The sequence below is a fragment of the Helianthus annuus genome, chromosome 1 (assembly GCF_002127325.2).
Source record: "Helianthus annuus cultivar XRQ/B chromosome 1, HanXRQr2.0-SUNRISE, whole genome shotgun sequence".
Taxonomy (NCBI): Eukaryota; Viridiplantae; Streptophyta; class Magnoliopsida; order Asterales; family Asteraceae; genus Helianthus; species Helianthus annuus.
In genome coordinates this window covers 132,494,794-132,512,800 of record NC_035433.2, presented here as the reverse complement: position 1 = coordinate 132,512,800, position 18,007 = coordinate 132,494,794, and the positions used below count along the sequence as shown (strand labels likewise).

At 34.0% G+C, this 18,007-nt stretch overlaps 1 long non-coding RNA gene across 2 annotated transcripts; it reads right to left on the bottom strand.

Annotated features, from left to right (window-relative positions):
- Positions 1–4,378: 4,378 nt before the first annotated feature.
- Positions 4,379–6,895, bottom strand: LOC110878581. 2 transcript variants are annotated; one of them, XR_004861820.1, is made up of 3 exons: positions 6,142–6,895; positions 5,147–6,045; positions 4,379–4,694 (listed from the first exon to the last, which is right to left on the bottom strand). It is a non-coding gene; the product is annotated as an uncharacterized LOC110878581 (long non-coding RNA). The 2 variants fall into 2 exon arrangements; XR_004861819.1 differs by lacking the exon at positions 4,379–4,694 and having other exon boundaries at positions 4,960–5,229; positions 5,756–6,045; positions 6,142–6,886.
- Between the last annotated feature and the right edge of the window lie 11,112 nt (positions 6,896–18,007).

The following is an 18,007-nucleotide window of genomic DNA, read 5'->3' as shown; positions in this document are numbered from 1 at the left end:
CTTCAAAAAGCAAATGCTCAAATGGATAATTCACCACTTACTCGGAATAGAATTGTAAGAGTAACTCTAGTTATAGAATGAGAGTTTCAAATTTTAAAATATTGAAATGAAATGCGGATGATGATTCACCAAGATTTGAATTCAGAACGTGATTCGTAAGAGCTCCAGAATTAGAAGCCACTAACAACATCAGAAAAAAGAGAGAGTTATGCAAAGCTGCTGTTGAAGGATTTTGGTGGAAAGCACAATCCATATTGAAAAATAATAAAAATGCAGCCACAGAGGTCATCACTACAAATGGCAACACAATCCTTCACTTAGAAGTCAAAATGAGTTGGTGTCACGACCCCCAACCCCCTCCTGGCCGGAATCGGTGCCGTGAGCAGTCCAGTGGTACCGGTGATTATTTTGAAAAACATTGCAGCGGAAATTTCATCAGGACCGTGAGTTAGGAAAAATATCAGAGTTTAGAAACACCGGATTTTATTTAAATAGGTGGAATAAATTCCATGTTTTACAAAGGTAGCTTTTAATACGGGATAAACCCAAAAACAATATTTCTTAAGTTGATTTAATTAATAAAATAAGCCACTTCTTGATGCCTTCGGTGCCGGATCCAATTCTTACTCCAATATACTGTAATTACCTGAAACACGTTTTAAAAAGGTTTTGTCAGCGGGAAATAGTGAGTGAGTTCATTCAGGTTTTATAAAAACAGATTTGTTATAATTCACAGTATTAAGAGCGATTACAATGTCTCTACTATCAAACCAACTACCCACGGTACTTTACCACTCGACCCACTGGCCCACCTGTCCAGTGGTGTCTGTGATTATGGTCATATCACCCATTGGCTGCCCCAATGTTGAAGATTATCAAGTAATGTATACAAAACCCCACATACCGGTTGTAACTTGGTGATTACAAAGACTTAATCCCCGTAACTATAACTTTGAAAATAATTTGGAGTTTTGTAAAACAGTTGATAAAAAGAGAATGACTCACTTTATAAGCATGCAAGATTGAGTAAACAAGCTTCTTGATTCTACTTCTTCCGATAATTAAGCATGCACTTTATTATTCGAGATCTTCTGATGATTTAATAGTTTGTTTGATTGTGAGTGTGTAGTGGGAAGTATTTTCGGTAGTTAAACATATAGTTTAACAGAATGGAATACGTATTTGTGTAAAACCCAAATCAAACCTTAACGGTAGTCAAGAGATTCGAACCTTAATGAATTTCACAAAGTGTAACACTTTGGATTCCGTTTACCGAAATCACAAGGTATAGTACTTTGGCATCCGTTTAACGAACTCTCAAAGTATAATACTTTGGCATCCGTTTAACGAACTCTCAAAGTATAGCACTTTGGCATCCGTTAGTTGGTTCCTGAATCGATCGGACAGAGCATCGCATCGGTGATTATTGGTTAGAACACCAACGTATAGAGAGAAGAAGAAAAGAAATGAGCAAAGAAAAATGAATCCTAAGCTTCCTATTTATAGGTAGATTTATTCCTTAGCTAGGAAGTTTCCTTAACCATTAAGTTTCCTTAACTATTAAGTTTCCTTAATTATTAAGTTTCCTTAACTATTAAGTTTCCTTAACTATTAAGTTTCCTTAACTATTAAGTTTCCTTAACTATTAAGTTTGCTTATCCATTTAACTAAATAACTTACTTAGCTTAATTAATCTTGCTTAGCTTAATTAATATTGATTAACTGATTAATTAATCATACTAAACTTAATTAACAAATTAATTAATCTACTCAGTTAACTTAACTGCTAAGTTTGATATACTAGTTTAACAGCTTACTGATTGTGAGTTCTAATTTCTAGACACAAGAACTCGTATTAGTGTATTAACTCAATTCAACTTTAACGATAATCACGAGATAAAAACCCTCACAACGAATGACAGAGTATTCCCCGAGTTCGGGTGGTACTTAAACATCCTGTCGGAATCACGACTAATGACAAAGGATATCACTTAAACATCCCGTCAGATAGTTTCAGTCGATCGGAGATTGAATCGTAGCAGCGATTAGAGTTATTACCCTGATAACGAGCAGAGTTTAGGGATTTAGAGGGTAAAATCCCGAGCTATTATTTACAAAAATAAAAGCTGACGGAAAGAAAAGAATTGAACAGCGATCGAGTTAATACCCTGATTGCGGCAGCGTTTCGAGATTTGGTGTGTGGTGTGGACTGTTATTGATATAACTCGACGTACACAGAGATTCTGAGCGTCGTTTCAACTTCATTGTTCAAGTCCCAAGGTCGGCTATTTATAGTGATTTTTAGGACTCGCTTACGGACCGTATGCCATTTCCCTTACGGTCCGTAAGCTAAGCAGTCTAATTATAGGCTGCCTAGGCTCGGGACTAGCTTGGCTGAATCAACTAATTTGACCAATCAGATTTAAACAACGTTTTATTTAGATAATCGTCCAACTAGGGTTTGCCCCCCTTGAGTTTTAGGGGCCCTGATCCTGATTCCGATTGTTCTGAAAATTTTAGGGTTAATGCAGAATTACTTGGGTGTCTCAATTAGGGTTTCCTTATTGACTAATTATCATCCTAATTATTGATTTTTGTGAGAGTTGTTACATTCTCCCCACCTTAATAAAAATCTCGTCCTCGAGATTTGGACTATGATATTTTCTTGGGGTTATGTTTCTTCTTTTAACTAAGAGAAACAATGTATCGTGGAATGGAATCAAAAGATATTTGGAGGGATATGAAAAATAAAATGATTTATAGGAACAATTGGATTCAATATCCGAAATGAACTTACTTTGATCAATTTGAGGGAGATTCCGAATTGATAAATATCTATTTGTGAATGGAAGTATGGAAAATGATTTGTTTACTGATTATCCGAAAATCAATATCGTTTACTTAAATGGTACTGGACAATAGAATTTAGTGTATCGTAATCTGAGTACATAATTGTACCAAGAATATGACAAATCAAACGAATGACGAATGAATAGGGTTTATTATTAGCACAGGCTACAAATTTATACGGATACTGCAAGGTATTGTTATGATTGAAAGAGCTCAATAATTATGGTGACCGAATCAATTCACCGTTTTCGAAATTAACTGAGAGTTTCAAGGAAGTGAATCTGGATATTTCAAAAGATGAAATGTTCAAACGAATGAGATGAAATGATATAGTTTCCAAGGTGATTGGGTTCAAGCAAAAAGATATATGATCACTGAATGTGAAGGACTTTTAGAATCAATAAAATTCTTTGTCAAAAGAAAGCTTATTTTGATTGGCAACTGAGGAAGACCTAGAATTGACAGGTTTAAAATGAAATAAAAGCATGAAAATGATTTGTCAAATATTGAATTATGATATGAGAAAATCAATGTGCTGAGATGGGTGAAAAGGCAATAAAGTTAGTGTATTTTTGTCTTAATACATAATTGTATTCAGATGATTTTAATCAAACTGTTTGATTAAAGATAGGTGATATTTTGATTTAATACATTTTCCTTTTATGTTATCATAAAGTAGAATAATAAATAAATATAGATAGGTTTAAAATATCAAAACCCGTGGTAATTTTGACAAAATAATGATATATGTTTTATAAATAGGTTTACCTAATATCCTAGAACCCACGATTATCATTTTTAAAATCAAGTATGTTTAACTATAAAATTTTATAATAGGGTATTTTAAATCATAAGAGTAAAATAATAAATGTTTATTTTAATATTAAGCATACTTAAATATTGACTTGCGTAAATAACTTTTGATATTTTAATATATATATATATTATAAAAGAATATTTCTATAAATATTTAATAGTTTGTGAAATATTAATCAAGGTGAACATTTATTTATAATATGTCTTGTTCATAAATACTTAGACAATTATTTAGATAATTTTATTCGTCCCTTTGATTGTTTTATAAAAATACTAGTTTAAGATCCCGCGAGTTTCGCGGGTGGCTTAACACAAACATATAATATCTACCGGCATTGAAGTCCATGTATGAACTATAATATCCTCTCAATCCGACAGAGCCATATCCGACACATCGCCTTCATAAAGATCGGTTTTTATAACCTACTTTAATCTTTTCGACCCGTCAACCCCGCAGGCATGTTGCAACACGTTTTTTGCAGAATAAAAAGAGACAGGGGCTGGAACTTCTATCCAACTGCAAACTCGCCTCTAAACTTCCTTCGCAAATTCGCATTCAGCCAAAAGATGGTCTGAAGTCTCTTGCGTGTTTGCCCGTTCATTTGAAGTCGGAAACACTTAATGTAATGAAAATACATGAAATGCATATAATTGTAATACTTAGAATATAGCATTACTCCAAAACCTCTTACCAAGTATTGTGTCATCTTCATTCACTAAGCATGGTCCAATCTACCATTAAAGATTAGGAAAAAGAACAAAACAATCTAACTGCAGAAACAACAGAGCACGTAGCCGACACCGATCCCTAAATCACTGCTCAACGCTTCAATTCAAGACTCCAAAACTGCCATCGTTATCGGTTGCCACTCACCATCGCCCAAACTCGTCTGGTTCAATTCCTCCGCTACCACTCACCGTCATCGTCACCAACCGACCACTCTACTACCACAACATTCTCTTCCTTATCTCGACTCTCGTTCCTCCCTTCTACGTCTTCATCGAACTCTTCTTCTCTACATACTTTACTGCATATTCAACTAAAAGTCAAATTTTCTCATGCTAATAATCGTAATTGCTACTTCGAGGTAATGCACAAGTCACATATTAAAACACAATAGGTAGAACATGATTGCTGAACATAACATGTTGCGAGCAAACCTGATGAAAATAAGCTTGCTTCATTAATGCCATCCCAAAACATGACCTTTATCTCTCAAGGTTATTAAATAAAAAAGGATTTTTAACAACAAAATTTTTTTATTGATTTTTTTACTGGGTGTATTAGAAAAATTGATTGACTGATGACCTATTGATCAAACTTTGTTTGCTTTGAAAATCCATTTCTTATAGATTTGAATGGCAAAAAAACTATAAAAAGAAATTTAGCACAAGAAAGTGGTTTTTGTTCTTGATGTTTCTATGATAAGTTTTAAAAGTGGTCATAAATAACTAAAATCAAATGTGATAAAATTCATACCTGGCAGGAAATGACCACACTTAAATGAATATGACCAACACGAAACTAACCAGCTTCAACACGTCGCTCCGGTTATCTCATCACTGTTAGTTTTAAATATAAACATGTAAAGGGATCCAGAATACTTAAAGATATGTCTACTCATCATCTACCTTGAACAATAAACATGCAAAAAACACTCACGATTGAATAATTCCATATGGCTTTTAATTTTGTTGATATTTTATAGGATTATTTTAACTTTTTTATTAGTCAATACTATAGTGTTAACAACGTTGTTCCTGCTAGATAAGCATAAGATGGAGTGATGGACTAATGTATAGTGTTGCAAGAATCAGGTTCATGTAGTTTTCTGCGTTAGAATTGCTAACTGAAAAATAGAACAAATTTTATCACATCTGTTAAACTAATAGCAAATATGAAAGGTTCAAAATTAAAATTACAAAAGCAAAAATAGTGGCAAGCTGACTTTCAGATTAGTAGAGTTTATACAATTAAATTTCGTAAAACGGTCGGGACCGAGGTCGTAAGAGGCAACTTTTTAAGTGGATTACAGATTCAAAATGGACACTAATTTCAGTTAAAAATACGCAAAAGAATCAAACATACCTGTATGAGAAGATTAGATAGCAGACGTTGATCAACTCCATTAGTTGCGTAAATGAAAAAGATGCGACTTCAAATTTAAAAACTGCAAATTTCACCATACTAACCTCCGATATAAGTTGCGTAGGCACGACCATTGCAAATCGTTACCAATCACAACCCGATTCAAGCACCACAGCGCTATAAAAAATACGGCATCAATTGTCTTGTTTATCACTGCATCGTTGTTGTCGTTGTCTGTTGGTCGTCTCTTTATGACAAAGGCACATATATCCGAAAATAATAAGGCGGGTCTGCAAAATTTAACGGATCCTTACACCACGGGATCCAGAGGCAACCAGTGATCTTGAATTTGTAATATGAGACTCAATTAATAACAAAGTTCATACCAATACTTTCTAGTGGCTGCAAGGATTTTCATTAGGTGCCTTACTCCCTCTTCTTATTCAACAATGTAAGGATAGTTCCGGCAAAGACCTTCATAGGCTTCAAGATATGCATCATTGTCATGTTCGGATAATTATCAAAACAAAAACCTGGATAAAAGCAAATATCATGAAATAACACGATTTTGTAATTAAAGTAGAAACTACATGTTATATATAAAAGTTATGGGTCAACCAAACCTGACCCGACCAGTTTTGACCCATTACCCAACTTTCCCCCAGCTCGCACACTTTGCAACCCAGCTCGCACACTTTGCACCCTATACCAAAACACAACATTCGCAAATGAAGTGTCATCGGTGATCATTGCGTTAATGCAGTATATGTGGGCATAAATAAGTCAGTAAGTGCATCTTCTTTTAGATTGTGTACAATTTGTTACTTTCTTTTATACACTTCTTTATTGGAAAAGGTGAATCATAGTTGAGGTAAACTTAGTATTCTATATTTCTATTTAAGCCCATACAAACATTATATTCAAAGAACGTCTTTTAATCAGTTAAAGATTGAATTAGCAGCAAAGGGTTTTCATACAAAAGCTCTCTATACCACCTTTATTTGTAGAATATGTAATATTAAAAAGGTAATATTACTATATGTTAGGTTCAACACCCCATGTGACAGTGGGCTCAAAAACTATGATCAAACCTTGTTTGTACAAACAGTAGAAGTGGCTATTGTGCAGGTCTCAGTGTTTTTCAATGCCAATCGCTACCGAAAATACCCAGTATGGTACTGGTATTTGAAGGTAAAACTGGTACCAAAAAAGCAAAATGTCGGTGCCAAACCGGTACCGAAAATCAAGTCGGTACCGGTTCCGAATAGGTATCCGATACCATTTGCTCATCCCTACATAACACAAAACTTAAGGCGTGTAAAGATGTAGTCACTCCAAATTCACGAATATAGATTCAAAGATATAAGATAAATGACAGGATTCATGCATTGAACCGCTTTCATTCTAGCAACTATGATTGTGATTCGAGTTCTTTTTTTTTACTAAAAAAGATAAGATAAAATTCATATTAAATGTATCAATTTGAAAGAACTCTTATAGCTTTTTGTATATATTTTTTGATTAAACTGATTCCTAAATATCACTTCTGAATGATGTGGAGTAAGAGTAATTATATTTAAGAATTAAGATTTTCATACAAAATGTAGGTCACATAATACACATCCAAACACCCTGCAACACTTTTGGAAATAACATAAAAAGAACCCCAAATCAGAGGTTAACATAGCCATCAGAAAACAAAAACAAATTTAACATTGGCTTCACTCCTAAGTCCTAACACATTTACCATTTCATCAAAAACCTAGAAGACCTCACACAAAGTATATATATTTTTGAAACAAATAAACATCATATCAATTTTACATTTTGCTAGTTCTCAATCAAATATTGGAGTAGAGACCGCAAATCATAAAGAAACACACCTTATTCATATAAATAGTTTAACCTTGACTTGTACATTGGCAACAATAAGCAACACAAACCTAATAAGAACAAATATAAACACACCAGTAAACATAGATGAAAAAAAAACCCCGAATAATCAGATTAAAAACAAAACAACAACAATCTCATCATAAACGAAAATATCTAAATCGAATCACAACACCAGTAATCTACAATTGCGGTGGAAACATGAAAATATGGAATTTCAATCGAAATAAGAAAACGTATTCATTTAACTGAAACCCTATATCTGAAAGGATATTAAAATTGAAATAAAAAAAACCACAGTCAATACAAATCGTACCTATGATTTGAAAAACGAATAACGAACATGAAAATTTATGAGCGTACCTTTTTCTTGAATGATAAGAAGAGTCTGCGGTGGAATTGAAACTGACAAAAGGAAAAAAGTAGATGAAGAGATTGTTGATTGTCATCAAAGATAGATCTCTAAATCGTCGATTTGAATATTGCAGAGGAAAACGGCTCAACCATTTAGGGTTTGAAGAGAGAAATTAGAAACTAATTTGTCGCCATCATCCTCATCACATTGCCATCCTCAAAATCAGATGAGCACGTGATTTACTATCCTCTATTGAAAAGTATTCATCGTCGATATGAGATGAATCGCTGATGTCCATATGGCTAAGATTTAGGGTTTTGTGTGAGATTGATTGAGAGAAAATATGGAAAGCTTAAAGATTAGAAGAAAAAAAATACCTTTTGCTTGTTGCTTTAGACTGAGATCTAGGTTGTGATGGAAGAGATAGATACAACGATGGATGTAGAAGATGATGGGCATAGGAAAGATGAATAAAAATTATGAATTGTACCATGGAAGGAAGAAGGAGGCGTTGTTGTGTGAGATAAGAGAAAAGTTTTTCCCTCCTAAACCAAAAAAAGATGGTTTAAGCAAATGCCAGGTGGCAATTAGAGGATTAAAATAAGGCCAAGTGGCACCAAATTGTTTTGTTTTAATATAGATAATAGATGTCTTTTCTTTTCAGTACAAAGTATATATATTTCTATATATAATATAAAAATATTTTTATATATAATTGAAATTTACTAAATAAGTATGATGTCTTAATTTATATACATTAAATAGTTATTATCATGGTTGGATATTGGTTAGTGCTGCCTTGTTTAAGCATAGGTGATCAGTCCATGCCTAACTAAGGCTACGCTATCCAATACCTGTCTTGATAATAACCTTAATACCTAAAAATAATATTAATACCTACTATTATTAATATTTTATTACAAATATTTACCAAAAATAAATAATTTAAACGAGATTAGCGAAATTTTCAAATTTTGGGAAAAATGTCACCACAAGGTGATCGTAATCAAAGAAATGATTTGATGAATTCGAAGACTAAACAAGCATGTTATGGTTCAAGAGAATTGAAGTGCTTGTCAGGACTATTTTGGATATGATGGCTTCAATCCATCATATGGGACTTTGAATTGAATACGTAATGCGAGCAAGTTCAAACAATTGAACTCGGTGTAAGCAAAATGAGTTCATGTATCAATAAGAAATTTTGGATATGGTTACAACAAAACCATGTATGCTAAAGGAAATTGAGTTTTTCAAGAAACTTATTGACTCGATATCAAAGAGTCAACGTTTTGCAATAAACGTGGTTTATAAATGCAAAGATCAAGTATAGTGATACGATATTTGAACTTTTGATAAAAATAACAAATTGGAATAAAGCCCTCCAGTGGTCTTCATAAATCAAACGAACCATATGCGCAACAAACAGTGCATGTGTAAAGTGTGGATTTACCAAGAAATGAAATAGATCAATATTTGCTACCATGAAAGAAATCCTCATGGTATGATGACTATTAGAGGAAGTAGAAACACGAAAGTCAACTCTTTATAGGCAGAGTCAGAATTTCAACGAAAAAAATATAAGAACTTATCTGGAATTTCGTGTGATAACTATTTGTTAAATGACATTATCAGAGAATGTCGAAATGAAGTGAAATGAAATAGGGGATTTGCAAAAATATATGACTTCTTTTGTAGTGCTAATAATTATGACTCAGGTTAGACTATGCACCGATGTTTGTGAAATATTGTTCCAACATACCTCAGCGAGATTTTGATCGTTTGTAAGATCATGTGGCAAAGTGCCGCTTTTTGATTAGGAGTTCTTTTACTGACGGAATTTAGTATTGGTATCATCGTGCCTAAATTTATATTTTTCAAAGGTCTTGCCTTGGAAATTGTATGTGATACACTTTGATGTCTTGTGGACGTAAAATTTTTAGGTTTCTTGTGTTTTCTGGTGCATTAGCATAACTTTAGATGTTTCTTACTTGCGTTAATAGTTTATGATAACGTATTGGTAATTCTTATATTTTTTGGATGGTGTTCCAACTTAATGGGTTTCTGGTATTATTTTGTTGCACGAGTTACGAGGTAGATGATCAAACGAAAGAATGTTTGCCATCGAAATTAAAGATATATGTGAGAGATTCCTGATAAAGAAATCTATATTTATTATTGACACATATGCTTGTGCTTTATTCTTAATTGACTTTTGGAATTCTTTATAGATATACATATCTATATATTTATATATTTCACATGCTGTAATATACATACCTTTCATAAGGTTAAATGTATATAATAGATTTGTATTTCCAAAATAAGTCAGATATCAGCTCATGATATTATTTAGGGAAATCTTGTCACTTGTTTGACATACTATGTACCCCGTCTTATCCGGTTCGCGCCGGAGAGGTAATCTCAGTATATCCGGACAAGCTGGAGAGTCTGCTACTCTATACCCAGTTTTGCCGGAGAAAATTTTCTATTTCCCATAAATAATATCTTTTCAAGATTTTAAAAGTGCCTCTTTTATTAGGGCTTTTATCCAGAATCAAGGAAATTTATATTTCCATAACATATCTTTATTCTAAACCAAGTAATATTAATAAGCAAGAATTAATAGCAATTAAGTGCTATTACCTGCTAACCGTCATTCTTATAGCATACCACTATCCATTACATTATAAGTAATTTTATCTTGAAGCTTAGATTAAGGCAAAATTCTTAAGTTCAAGTCTAAATATCATTCAGAGTGCTATCAGATAATATTAAGTTTCTAATTCTCCGTTTAAACTTAGGTATTATTATAACACCTAATTGCGTAAACAAGTGGCTTAGCTTATACTAAGGCATCTTTTCTTATGTTCAAGTCTAAATACTATCAGATGTGCTACCAGTTAATAGCAATCTCCTAACTCTTTTATTTAAGCTTAGGTATTATTATCACAACACCTATTGGCTTAAAGTAGTGGCTCTGATACCACCTTTTACTGTCACGACCCCCGACCCCCTCCTGGCCGGAATCGGTGCCGTGAGCAGTCCAGTGGTACCGGTGATTATTTTGAAAAACATTGCAGCGGAAATTTCATCAGGACCGTGAGTTAGGAAAAATATCAGAGTTTAGAAACACCGGATTTTATTTAAATAGGTGGAATAAATTCCATGTTTTACAAAGGTAGCTTTTAATACGGGATAAACCCAAAAACAATATTTCTTAAGTTGATTTAATTAATAAAATAAGCCACTTCTTGATGCCTTCGGTGCCGGATCCAATTCTTACTCCAATATACTGTAATTACCTGAAACGCGTTTTAAAAAGGTTTTGTCAGCGGGAAATACTGAGTGAGTTCATTCAGGTTTTATAAAAACAGATTTGTTATAATTCACAGTATTAAGAGCGATTACAATGTCTCTACTATCAAACCAACTACCCACGGTACTTTACCACTCGACCCACTGGCCCACCTGTCCAGTGGTGTCTGTGATTATGGTCATATCACCCATTGGCTGCCCCAATGTTGAAGATTAGCAAGTAATGTATACAAAACCCTACATACCGGCTGTAACTTGGTGATTACAAAGACTTAATCCCTGTAACTATAACTTTGAAAATAATTTGGAGTTTTGTAAAATAGTTGATAAAAAGAGAATGACTCATTTTATAAGCATGCAAGATTGAGTAAACAAGCTTCTTGATTCTACTTCTTCCGATAATTAAGCATGCACTTTATTATTCTGGATCTTCTGATGATTTAATAGTTTGTTTGATTGTGAGTGTGTAGTGGGAAGTATTTTCGGTAGTTAAACATATAGTTTAACAGAATGGAATACGTATTTGTGTAAAACCCAAATCAAACCTTAACGGTAGTCACGAGATTCGAACCTTAATGAATTTCACAAAGTGTAACACTTTGGATTCCGTTTACCGAAATCACAAGGTATAGTACTTTGGCATCCGTTTAACGAACTCTCAAAGTATAATACTTTGGCATCCGTTTAACGAACTCTCAAAGTATAGCACTTTGGCATCCGTTAGTTGGTTCCTGAATCGATCGGACAAGCATCGCATCGGTGATTATTGGTTAGAACACCAACGTATAGAGAGAAGAAGAAAAGAAATGAGCAAAGAAAAATGAATCCTAAGCTTCCTATTTATAGGTAGATTTATTCCTTAGCTAGGAAGTTTCCTTAACCATTAAGTTTCCTTAACTATTAAGTTTCCTTAATTATTAAGTTTCCTTAACTATTAAGTTTCCTTAACCATTAAGTTTCCTTAACTATTAAGTTTCCTTAATTATTAAGTTTCCTTAACTATTAAGTTTGCTTTTCCATTTAACTAAATAACTTACTTAGCTTAATTAATCTTGCTTAGCTTAATTAATATTGATTAACTGATTAATTAATCATACTAAACTTAATTAACAAATTAATTAATCTACTCAGTTAACTTAACTGTTAAGTTTGATATACTAGTTTAACAGCTTACTGATTGTGAGTTCTAATTTCTAGACACAAGAACTCGTATTAGTGTATTAACTCAATTCAACTTTAACGATAATCACGAGATAAAAACCCTCACAACGAATGACAAAGTGTAATCACTTAAACATCCATCGGATTCACAACGAATGACAGAGTATTCCCCGAGTTCGGGTGGTACTTAAACATCCTGTCAGAATCACGACTAATGACAAAGGATATCACTTAAACATCCCGTCAGATAGTTTCAGTCGATCGGAGATTGAATCGTAGCAGCGATTAGAGTTATTACCCTGATAACGAGGAGAGTTTAGGGATTTAGAGGGTAAAATCCCGAGCTATTATTTACAAAAATAAAAGCTGACGGAAAGAAAAGAATTGAACAGCGATCGAGTTAATACCCTGATTGCGGCAGCGTTTCGAGATTTGGTGTGTGGTGTGGACTGTTATTGATATAACTCGACGTACACAGAGATTCTGAGCGTCGTTTCAACTTCATTGTTCAAGTCCCAAGGTCGGCTATTTATAGTGATTTTTGGGACTCGCTTACGGACCGTATGCCATTTCCCTTACGGTCCGTAAGCTAAGCAGTCTAATTATAGGCTGCCTAGGCTCGGGACTAGCTTGGCTGAATCAACTAATTTGACCAATCAGATTTAAACAACGTTTTATTTAGATAATCGTCCAACTAGGGTTTGCCCCCCTTGAGTTTTAGGGGCCCTGATCCTGATTCCGATTGTTCTGAAAATTTTAGGGTTAATGCAGAATTACTCGGGTGTCTCAATTAGGGTTTCCTTATTGACTAATTATCATCCTAATTATTGATTTTTGTGAGAGTTGTTACAGTTGGTTACCTTGAGCTTTACCTTTTGTATTAGCTCTTTGTTGAATAAATATTTTTGTTGATTAAATATGCTTGATAGAGAAGAGGTTTTCCGATTGTTATTACACGACTGTGAAGCTTGATGCTCAACAAAGCCTATTAATTGTAAACAAATTTAATTGTAAACAAATTTAAGCCACATATGTTTTAATGTTATTGAAATCATAATTAAAGTTGCTCACATCTAGATTCCTGAGATACCCTACCATATTTGGAGCAGTTCCACATCACCACTTGTTAGATGGATTCTTTGTTGATGCATTTATTGTCTATCGCCTTCGTCAATCCGAGTCGTAGTGAAAAGCCGGAAGGAATCAAGCGCATAATGTCGTATCTAGATAGAAATGGCAATGTGGCAAACTTGTAATTAATGATAACTATCATTAAAGTGCCTTGACCATATAAATAGGTGGTTCTGTCATGTCATTAGTTATTTTTGGAAGACTTCTCTCACATTTGTGTTGGTGGAGATCCAAGTTTAGAGAGAGAAAGTCTAGAGAGAGAAAGTGGTGTAATCGTGATTCTTGTATCGTACACGTCAAATCTTGCAATGGAATCACGTTAGTAGTACGTTATTGTATGTTCGGTCACGCACGTTCACGGATTCCGCACGTGAAACGTTCGTTACGCAATCGAACGGTCGAAAAACCGGTCCTACAATTGGTATCAGAGCTAGGAGCTCGATTGCTTGATCAAACACATCGTTCTCGTACAGATTTCAGCGATTTCAGAGCCAAATCAGATCCGATTTCGTCGATTTCTTCATCTTCTACTCATTTTTCACGTTTTTCATCGTTTTTCGTCAAATTGAACGGGTAAATACGGTCCATTTCGTCTGATTTTTGGATATGTTGTGCGCATAGACCCGATCTACAACCCTACCAAGTTTCAGATCGAAACTCCAAGTCGTTTTGGAGATATCGTGATTTTTTGGTCCGATTCGCATCAAACAGGTTGGTCCGCTCGTAATGCAGTGTTTTGGATCGCTTATTTGATCAAAATTGAGGATCGCTTTTTTGGTCAGAAGGTTGGTTCGCTCATAGGGCAAATGGTATGGTCTGCTGATTAGTCAGTCTTTGGGTCGCTCATAATTACATATGTTGTCTGCTTATTCAAACAGTTGAGAACCGCTTTTGTGTCAAAGTCTGGACCGCTCAAAAGATTTGGTTTTAGGGTCGCTTATTAGTCACCTTCTTCACAAGTTTGTCTGAGCATTACAGGTTGTCGGCCACTGTTACTGATTTCATATTGCATGTGAATGTTTGTTGGTTGGTCGGCTTAGTGGAACAAAAAGGCCAAATCACAGCTCATTAAGATGCTCACTAAATTCTAGAGGCCACCGTCCATTTAATAGTTTGATAAGTAACCATTTACTTGCACCGCCCATTACTAAAATTTGGGCCAAACAACCATTTAATTGCACCGCCCCACTATTCAAACTAAAAAAAACATAGTGGCAAAGATAAAAAATGAAAATGATGATGTTGTGAATTGGTGTGAATTGGTTTTCGTAAAAACAGTTTAAAAAATTAAAAAAAAGTGTTGACTTTGTTATGTGTTATTGGACAGATTTAAATCTGTTAAGGTTTTAGACAAGATTTCTTTTGGGCCGTATATCTTGAGTTTCATCTTAGTGGGCCAATTCTGTTAAGATAGTTGTTGAAAACCTGAGCCGAAATTTTTGGGGGACAGTTGAATTAATAGTGTGCATTCATTGGAACATTTTCGCGGATCTTCAACACGATTTCTATATCAATTTCATCAACACACACTTTTACGGTTTCAGTTCAGTTTAAACTGATTGTTTATTTGTGTGTTTGCAGGTAATTCGAAGTGATTTGTTGTCATAGGATTTTCAACAATCGGATATTCATCAAATTTTTGTGAAATTTTCTAATTGATTGAAAATCTGTTGCTGTGTATTTCTCATTACCAAGACATGGATTTTGCAATTTATACTGCACTGAACAAGTTCAATAATTTTTCAGGTATCGATGGAGAATCGATTGAAGAATTGATAAAAAGGTATGTCGAGCTGTATTGGATGATGGTGAGTTTGAAGATAACCAAGACAAATGAGGAATGGATTAACAAGTTAGCAAATGCGTTACCGGATGATGGGTGGAGAACGTATTTGTCAGATTGGAAGAAGATATACTTAGAAGTGAATTTGGGCATGTATATCGAGAAGATTAAAGAGCGAGAAATTGAACTACAAAAGATTAGTAATGCAGAAACTGATGAAGTCAAATGCAAATCTGAGGAAATCGTTCAAGAGGTAGAAGAGCAGGTTAAAGACATTTCAGCTATCAAGGTTGAGAAGAAAGCTGAGAATGTAAAGATGATTGAAAAGTGCTTAAACTGTGAAGATCTGAAAACTGAAAATGCAAACTCTTGAGGGATTTAGAGAGTTTGACATTAGAAAATGAAAATTTTAAAAAATCAGAAAATATTTTGAAAAATCAAATAAAAAATTCAGAAAATGAAAAAGTAAAAATGGAAAAAGATTTTCAAAATCAAATAAAAATTCTTGAAGATGGGAGGGATGTGTTTAGCAAAAACAACATCGAAAAGCAAAAAATGATAGATTCTCATCTTCAGAAGATTATTCAACTTGAAAAAGAAGGCGATCAAGCTCGAAAGAAAATAAATGAGCTTGAAAATAAATTGAAAGGTTTTGTGATTTCTTCAACGTATGTGAATATTTCATGTCCAAAACCGATCAATTCTGTTCCAATAAGTGACGATGTCACAAACTTTGACAATGTCAAAGTTGAAGATTGTGATGAGACATCTGATGATGTAAATGAAAACATTGAAAAACAAAAATTGTTTTTAAAATTAGAAGAAAAATTCAAAAATACTGTTTTGCAATCTACTGAAATAGGTGAATGCTCAAAGCAGAAACCTTTTAAGAAGAGTGTAGAACAAAAACAAAAAGTTAAAAATTTGAAATTGTTCAAAAAGATAATAAAAGCTCATCAGATCAATCATCCAATCGCAATCAAAAATCACAAAAATTGAAAAATGAAAACTCAAAAATTGTTGGTAATAAGTGGTGCAGGTTTGACCACAGTGCTCAAAAGACAAATCCAACAATCAAGAAGAGGAAAGAGTATCACTAAGCCAAACAGTGCTTTGATCTGAGCGTTTGGTATGACAATGGTGATTGGTACGATAACAGAATGTGCTACAAATGTGGATATCAAGGACACATTGCTGTTAACTGCCAGAGACAGAGATTTGAGAAGAGGAGATGCTATAATTGCCAAATCCAAGGTCACATTGCGAGAGATTGCCCAAGGAAATCAAGTGAAAGATTGAGGGTTAATTCTCAGAAGTTGGCAAAGAAACCAGTCACTGTCAAGCCCAAGAAACTGAAAGTTTCAGAATAGAATGTCAAAGAACAGAAGGTCCAAGAACCTAAAGTTCAAGGAAAGAAAGTGAAGTTTTCTCAAGGGCAAAAAGACAAACTGAGAAAGAAGAGGAAGAAGGCCAGAGAATATCTGGAAAAGATTTTGTCCTCGGGTTCACCCGACAAATCGAATAAGAGTGCTGATGAATCGATTCACTCGACAACAAAGTCAAGTAAACCGAATTCGTCAGATGCAAATCTGAGGACAAAAGAGGAGTTAAAGAAGAAGGAAAAGGTCGGCGATGAATCTGACGTGCCGAAGTCAGACAAGCCACCTTCAGGCGATGAATCTGGCTCATCAAAGTTAGACAAGCCACATTCAGGCAATGATTCTGGTTCGTCAAAACCAGAAGAGCCGGTTATTGAGGTAAAATCTGAGAATTCAGGTTTAACAATGGATGAGAAAAACTTTCCACCATTATTGAACAAGAATTCAAAATCACCCAAGGACAGTCAGGCTTGGGTGAAACTTTTCAAATGAAAAACCTTACTTGCCGGAGTTCCCAGGTTGGTAAGCGTGGAACATGAATCGGCATATTTCTTGAGAAATTTCACTCTGGTGATTTTTCGTCTTTCAAAAGATAAATCAGGGACATTAAGTTGTACTTGATTCATTTTTCCTACAAGTGGTAATTTGAAAAACAAAGTGATGAAACCCCGTGTTTATGAAATGTCACACAAAACTAATTTTCCGGAAAAACCATTTTGATTAAAACAAACTTAAGTGTTTTGAAATCTTAATGGGAATATAGTTTGTTGTGAGGGGGAGTTCTGATTGTTTATGCCAGGTGGATAGAGAATTGAAGTGATTCTCATCAAGTTGTCAAGTTTGTACAGTTTGTTTCAAATTTTCTCAGAAAATCAAAATTGAAACATATTTTGATTTTAGGGGGAGAAAAATTTTAAAAAAATTAGAAAATTTGAAAAAGTCAAAAACATCGAAAAAATCAAAAACGAGTTTTGTTGTGAAAAAAAGAGGAAATGATAGTACATCAGTAGACTATCACAACACGCTAAAGAAATGTAATGTCAAATGTAATAAACGGTCTCACTGATGATGTGACGATAGGTTTTTGTACATTTAGTAGATTTATTCGGGATATAAACCTAAAATTTCAAACTTGTGAAATTCGTGGGGAACACTACTTGGATATATAGGTAACCCCTGAAATCTCGTTTGAAAGGTCTCGTATTCTGATATACTAGGTGTTTATACTCTAT